This window comes from Pleurodeles waltl, unplaced genomic scaffold, assembly GCF_031143425.1.
Source record: "Pleurodeles waltl isolate 20211129_DDA unplaced genomic scaffold, aPleWal1.hap1.20221129 scaffold_37, whole genome shotgun sequence".
Lineage (NCBI taxonomy): Eukaryota > Metazoa > Chordata > Amphibia > Caudata > Salamandridae > Pleurodeles > Pleurodeles waltl.
Genome location: NW_027150076.1, coordinates 10,753,694 through 10,761,501, shown reverse-complemented (window position 1 = coordinate 10,761,501; position 7,808 = coordinate 10,753,694).

Below are 7,808 nucleotides of genomic sequence, written 5' to 3'. Positions count from 1 at the left end.
TGTAGGAAAGTACCATCTTGCCTGGCATGTTACCCCCATTTTTCACTGTATATATGTTGTTTTAGTTGTATGTGTCACTGGGACCCTGTTCACCAGGGCCCCAGTGCTCATAAGTGTGCCTGAATGTGTTACCTGTATAGTGACTAACTGTCTCACTGAGGCTCTGCTAATCAGAACCTCAGTGGTTATGCTCTCTCATTTCTTTCAAATTGTCACTAACAGGCTAGTGACCAATTTTACCAATTCACATTGGCTTACTGGAACACCCTTATAATTCCCTAGTATATGGTACTGAGGTACCCAGGGTATTGGGGTTCCAGGAGATCCATATGGGCTGCAGCATTTCTTTTGCCACCCATATGGAGCTCTGACAATTCTTACACAGGCCTGCCACTGCAGCCTGAGTGAAATAACGTCACGTTATTTCACAGCCATTTTACACTGCACTTAAGTAACTTATAAGTCACCTATATGTCTAACCTTTACCTGGTAAAGGTTAGGTGCAAAGTTACTTAGTGTGAGGGCACCCTGGCACTAGCCAAGGTGCACCCACATTGTTCAGGGCCAATTCCCTGAACTTTGTGAGTGCGGGGACATCATTACACGCGTGCACTACATATAGGTCAATACCTATATGTAGCTTCACAATGGTAACTCCGAATATGGCCATGTAACATGTCTAAGATCATGGAATTGCCCCCTCTATGCCATCCTGGCATTGTTGGCACAATTCGATGATCCCAGTGGTCTGTAGCACAGACTCTGGTACTGCCAAACTGCCTTTTCTGGGTTTTCACTGCAGCTGCTGCCAACCCCTCAGACAGGTTTCTGCCCCCCTGGGGTCAAGCCTCTCCCTTTGGAAAATGGTGTGAAGGCAGGGGAGGAGGTAGCCTCCCCCAGCCTCTGGAAATGCTTTCTTGGGCACAGATGTGCCCAATTCTGCATAAGCCAGTCTACACCGGTTCAGGGACCCCTTAGCCCCTGCTCTAGCGCGAAACTGGACAAAGGAAAGGGGAGTGACCACTCCCCTGACCTGCACCTCCCCTGGGAGGTGTCCAGAGCTCCTCCAGTGTGCTCCAGACCTCTGCCATCTTGGAAAACAGAGGTGCTGCTGGCACACTGGACTGCTCTGAGTGGCCAGTGCCACCAGGTGACGTCAGAGACTCCTTCTGATAGGCTCCTTCAGGTGTTAGTAGCCTATCCTCTCTCCTAAGTAGCCAAACCCTCTTTTCTGGCTATTTAGGGTCTCTGTCTCTGGGGAAACTTTAGATAACGAATGCAAGAGCTCATCAGAGTTCCTCTGCATCTCTCTCTTCACCTTCTGCCAAGGAATCGACTGCTGACCGCGCTGGAAGCCTGCAACACTGCAACAAAGTAGCAAAGACGACTACTGCAACTCTGTAACGCTGATCCTGCCGCCTTCTCGACTGTTTTCCTGGTGGTGCATGCTGTGGGGGTAGTCTGCCTCCTCTCTGCACTAGAAGCTCCGAAGAAATCTCCCGTGGGTCGACGGAATCTTCCCCCTGCAACCGCAGGCACCAAAGAGCTGCATTACCGGTCACTTGGGTCTCCTCTCAGCACGACGAGCAAGGTCCCTCGAATCCAGCAACTGTGTCCAAGTGGCCCCAACAGTCCAGTGACTCTTCAGTCCAAATTTGGTAGAGGTAAGTCCTTGCCTCACCTCACTGGGCTGCATTGCTGGGAACCGCGACTTTTGCAGCTACTCCGGCCCCTGTGCACTTCCGGCGGAAATCCTTTGTGCACAGCCAAGCCTGGGTCCACGGCACTCTAACCTGCATTGCACGACTTTCTAAGTTGGTCTCCGGCGACGTGGGACTCCTTTGTGTAACTTTGGGTGAGCACTGTTTCACACATCCTCATAGTGCCTGTTTCTGGCACTTCTCCGGGTGCTACCTGCTGCTGAGAGGGCTCCTTGTCTTGCTCGACGTCCCCTCTCTCTCCTGGTCTAATTTGCGACCTCCTGGTCCCTCCAGGGCCACAGCAGCGTCCAAAAACGCTAACCGCACGATTTGCAGCTAGCAAGGCTTGTTGGCGTTCTTTCGGCGAGAAAACACTTCTGCACAACTCTCCACGGCGAGAGGGATCCGTCCACCAAAGGGGAAGTCTCTAGCCCTTTTTGTTCCTGCAGAAACCTCAGCTTCTTCTGTCCAGTAGAAGCTTCTTTGCATCCACAGCTGGCATTTCCTGGGCACATGCCCATCTCCGACTTGCTTGTGACTTTTGGACTTGGTCCCCTTGTCCCACAGGTACCCTAGATTGGAAATCCATCGTTGTTGCATTGTTGGTTTGTGTCTTTCCTGCATTATTCCTCTATCACGACTTCTTTGTCTTTTGGGGAACTTTAGTGCACTTTGCACTCACTTTTCAGGGTCTTGGGGAGGGTTATTTTTCTAACTCGCACTATTTTCTAATAGTCCCAGCGACCCTCTACAAGGTCACATAGGTTTGGGGTCCATTCGTGGTTCGCATTCCACTTTTGGAGTATATGGTTTGTGTTGCCCCTATCCCTATGTGTCCCCATTGCATCCTATTGTAACTATACATTGTTTGCACTGTTTTCTAAGACTATACTGCATATTTTTGGTATTGTGTATATATATCTTGTGTATATTTCCTATCCTCTCACTGAGGGTACACTCTAAGATACTTTGGCATATTGTCATAAAAATAAAGTACCTTTATTTTTAGTATAACTGTGTATTGTGTTTTCTTATGATATTGTGCATATGACACTAAGTGGTACTTTAGTAGCTTCACCCGTCTCCTAGTTCAGCCTAAGCTGCTCTGCTAAGCTACCATTATCTATCAGCCTATGCTGCTAGACACCCTATACACTAATAAGGGATAACTGGGCCTGGTGTAAGGTGCAAGTACCCCTTGGTACTCACTACAAGCCAGGAGAGAGAGGGGACGTCGAGCAAGACAAGGAGCCCTCTCTGAAGCAGGTAGCACCCAAAGAAGTGCCAGAAACAGGCACTACAAGGATGCGTGAAACGGTGCTCACCCGAAGTTACACAAAGGAGTCCCACGTCGCCGGAGACCAACTTAGAAAGTCGTGCAATGCAGGTTAGAGTGTCATGGACCCAGGCTTGGCTGTGCACAAAGGATTTCTGCCGGAAGTGCACAGAGGCCGGAGTAGCTGCAAAAGTCGCGGTTCCCAGCAATGCAGCCCAGCGAGGTGAGGCAAGGACTTACCTCCACCAAACTTGGACTGAAGAGTCACTGGACTGTGGGGGTCACTTGGACAGAGTTGCTGGATTCGAGGGACCTCGCTCGTCGTGCGGAGAGGAGACCCAAGGGACCGGTAATGCAGCTTTTTGGTGCCTGCGGTTGCAGGGGGAAGATTCCGTCGACCCACGGGAGATTTCTTCAGAGCTTCTGGTGCAGAGAGGAGGCAGACTACCCCCACAGCATGCACAAGCAGGAAAACAGTCGAGAAGGCGGCAGGATCAGCGTTACAGAGTTGCAGTATTCGTCTTTGCTACTATGTTGCAGGTTTGCAGGCTTCCAGCGCGGTCAGCAGTCGATTCCTTATCAGAAGGTGAAGAGAGAGATGCAGAGGAACTCGGATGAGCTCTTGCATTCGTTATCTAAAGTTTCCCCAGAGACAGAGACCCTAAATAGCCAGATAAGAGGGTTTGGCTACTTAGGAGAGAGGATAGGCTACTAACACCTGAAGGAGCCTATCAGCAGGAGTCTCTGACGTCACCTGGTGGCATTGGCCACTCAGAGCAGTCCAGTGTGCCAGCAGCACCTCTGTTTCCAAGATGGCAGAGGTCTGGAGCACACTGGAGGAGCTCTGGACACATCCCAGGGGAGGTGCAGGTCAGGGGAGTGGTCACTCCCCCTTCCTTTGTCCAGTTTCGCGCCAGAGCAGGGGCAAAGGGGTCCCTGAACCGGTGTAGACTGGCTTATGCAGAATTGGGCACATCTGTGCCCAAGAAAGCATTTCCAGAGGCTGGGGGAGGCTACTCCTCCCCTGCCTTCACACCATTTTCCAAAGGGAGAGGGTGTAACACCCTCTCTCAGAGGAAGTCCTTTGTTCTGCCATCCTGGGACAAGCCTGGCTTGACCCCAGGGGGGCAGAAACCTGTCTGAGGGGTTGGCAGCAGCAGCAGCTGCAGTGAAACCCCAGGAAAGGCAGTTTGGCAGTACCAGGGTCTGTGCTACAGACCACTGGGATCATCGAATTGTGCCAACAATGCCAGGATGGCATAGAGGGGGCAATTCCATGGTCTTAGACATGTTACATGGCCATATTCGGAGTTACCATTGTGAAGCTACATATAGGTATTGACCTATATGTAGTGCACGCGTGTAATGGTGTCCCCGCACTCACAAAGTTCAGGGAATTGGCTCTGAACAATGTGGGGGCACCTTGGCTAGTGCCAGGGTGCCCTCACACTAAGTAACTTTGCACCTAACCTTTACCAGGTAAAGGTTAGACATATAGGTGACTTATAAGTTACTTAAGTGCAGTGTAAAATGGCTGTGAAATAACGTGGACGTTATTTCACTCAGGCTGCAGTGGCAGGCCTGTGTAAGAATTGTCAGAGCTCCCTATGGGTGGCAAAAGAAATGCTGCAGCCCATAGGGATCTCCTGGAACCCCAATACCCTGGGTACCTCAGTACCATATACTAGGGAATTATAAGGGTGTTCCAGTAAGCCAATGTAAATTGGTAAAATTGGTCACTAGCCTGTTAGTGACAATTTAGAAAGAAATGAGAGAGCATAACCACTGAGGTTCTGATTAGCAGAGCCTCAGTGAGACAGTTAGTCACTACACAGGTAACACATTCAGGCACACTTATGAGCACTGGGGCCCTGGTGAACAGGGTCCCAGTGACACATACAACTAAAACAACATGTATACAGTGAAAAATGGGGGTAACATGCCAGGCAAGATGGTACTTTCCTACAGGGGGCTATTGATTTAGCCACCTTAGCTGCTTGTCCCCTTAATATGGATAAGTACAAGCAGCTACCCCTAATAAATGGTGTTGAGGTTCAGGCCTACAGGGACACTGGTGCCAGTGTGACTATGGTCATAGAGAAACTGGTCCACCCTGAACAACACCTACTTGGTCACCAGTACCAAGTAACCGATGCTCACAACAACACACTTAGCCACCCCATGGCTGTTGTTAATCTCAATTGGGGGGGGGTTACTGGTCCAAAGAAAGTTGTGGTAGCCACAGATTTACCTGTAGACTGTCTACTAGGAAATGATTTGGAGACATCAGCTTGGTCAGATGTGGAGTTGGAGGCCCATGCAGCAATACTGGGCATCCCAGGGCATATTTTTGCTTTAACCAGGGCTCAGGCCAAAAAGCAAAAAGGACAGGGAAGCTTGGATCCTGGAACAATGGACCAAGTGCTCCCTAAAGCTAGGGCTAGTAGAAGCAAACCACTTCCTACTATCCCTCCCTCTACAGTGGATTCAACTTCTGAGGAAGAAGAATTCCCTCCCTGTGCAGAACCTACACCAGAGGAGCTGGAAGCAGACACTGCTGAGCTTTTGGGTGAAGGGGGGCCTGCCAGAGAGGAGCTGAGTGTGGCACAGAAAACCTGTCCCACATTAGAGGGTCTAAGACAGCAAGCTGTCAAACAGGCTAATGGGGATGTCAGTGACTCTCACAGAGTTTACTGGGAGGACAACCTCTTGTACACTGAGCATAGGGATCCTAAACCTGGAGCTTCTAGGAGATTAGTGATTCCTCAGGAGTACAGAAAGTTCCTCCTAACTCTTGCCCACGACATTCCCCTAGCTGGGCATCTGGGACAAATGAAAACTTGGGACAGGCTTGTTCCCTTGTTTCATTGGCCTAGGATGTCTGAGGACACAAAAGAGTTTTGTAAGTCCTGTGAAACCTGTCAAGCCAGTGGCAAGACAGGTGGCACCCCAAAGGCACCCCTTATTCCACTGCCTGTGGTTGGGGTTCCCTTTGAAAGGGTAGGGGTTGACATAGTTGGCCCCCTTGACCCTCCTACTGCTTCAGGCAATAGATTCATCTTGGTGGTAGTGGACCATGCCACAAGATATCCTGAAGCTATTCCTTTAAGGACCACTACAGCTCCTGCAGTGGCAAAGGCCCTCCTGGGAATATTTTCCAGGGTGGGCTTCACAAAGGAAGTAGTATCTGACAGGGGAAGCAATTTCATGTCTGCATACTTAAAGGCCATGTGGAAGGAGTGTGGTGTAACTTATAAATTCACTACACCCTATCATCCACAAACAAATGGACTGGTGGAGAGATTTAACAAAACTCTCAAAGGCATGATTATGGGTCTCCCTGAAAAACTCCGCAGGAGATGGGATATCCTACTACCATGCCTCCTTTTTGCCTACAGGGAGATACCCCAGAAAGGAGTGGGCTTCAGCCCCTTTGAACTTCTTTTTGGACACCCTGTTAGGGGTCCACTAACACTTGTAAAGGAGGGTTGGGAACAACCTCTAAAAGCTCCTAAGCAGGATATTGTGGATTATGTACTTGGCCTCAGATCAAGGATGGCTGAGTACATGAAAAAGGCCAGTAAAAACCTTCAGGCCAGCCAAGAGCTCCAGAAGCAATGGCATGATCAGAAGGCTGTTTTGGTTCAGTACCAACCAGGGCAGAAAGTGTGGGTCTTGGAGCCTGTGGCCCCAAGAGCACTCCAAGATAAATGGAGTGGTCCCCACACAATTGTTGAGAAAAAGGGTGAAGTCACCTATTTAGTTGACTTAGGCACTGCAAGGAGTCCCCTTAGGGTACTCCATGTAAACCGCCTAAAACCCTACTATGACAGGGCTGATCTCACCCTACTCATGGCAACTGATGAGGGACAGGAAGAAGACAGTGATCCTCTACCTGATCTCTTCGCTTCCACAGAACAAGATGCTCTTGTGGAAGGTGTAGTTTTGGCTGATTGTCTTACTGCTGAGCAGAAAGACCATTGCATAAATCTCCTAGATCAATTCTCTGAACTCTTCTCTACTGTGCCAGGTACCACTTCTTGGTGTGAGCACACTATAGATACCGGAGACAGTTTACCTGTCAAAAGTAAGATCTATAGGCAGCCTGACCATGTCAGAGACTGCATAAAGCAAGAGGTCCAGAAAATGTTAGAACTAGGAGTGGTTGAGCACTCTGAAAGTCCATGGGCTTCTCCTGTGGTACTTGTACCAAAACCCCATTCCAAAGATGGAAAGAAGGAAATGCGGTTTTGTGTAGACTACAGAGGTCTCAACTTGGTAACCAAAACTGATGCTCACCCTATACCCAGGGCAGATGAGCTCATAGATACACTGGCATCTGCCAAGTATCTAAGCACTTTTGACTTGACTGCAGGGTATTGGCAGATCAAATTGTCAGAAGATGCTAAACCTAAAACTGCATTTTCAACCATTGGAGGACATTACCAGTTTACTGTAATGTCTTTTGGTTTGAAAAATGCACCTGCCACTTTTTAGAGGTTGGTGAATACAGTCCTGCAAGGGCTGGAAGCTTTCAGTGCAGCTTATTTGGACGATATAGCTGTCTTTAGCTCCAGCTGGGATGATCACCTGGTCCACCTATGGAAAGTTTTGGAGGCCCTGCAAAAGGCAGGCCTCACTATCAAGGCTTCAAAGTGCCAGATAGGGCAGGGTAAGGTGGTTTATCTGGGACACCTTGTTGGTGGGGAACAGATTGCACCACTTCAGGGGAAAATCCAAACAATTATTGATTGGGTTCCCCCTACCACTCAGACTCAGGTGAGAGCCTTCCTAGGCCTCACTGGGTAATACAGGAGGTTCATTAAGAACTA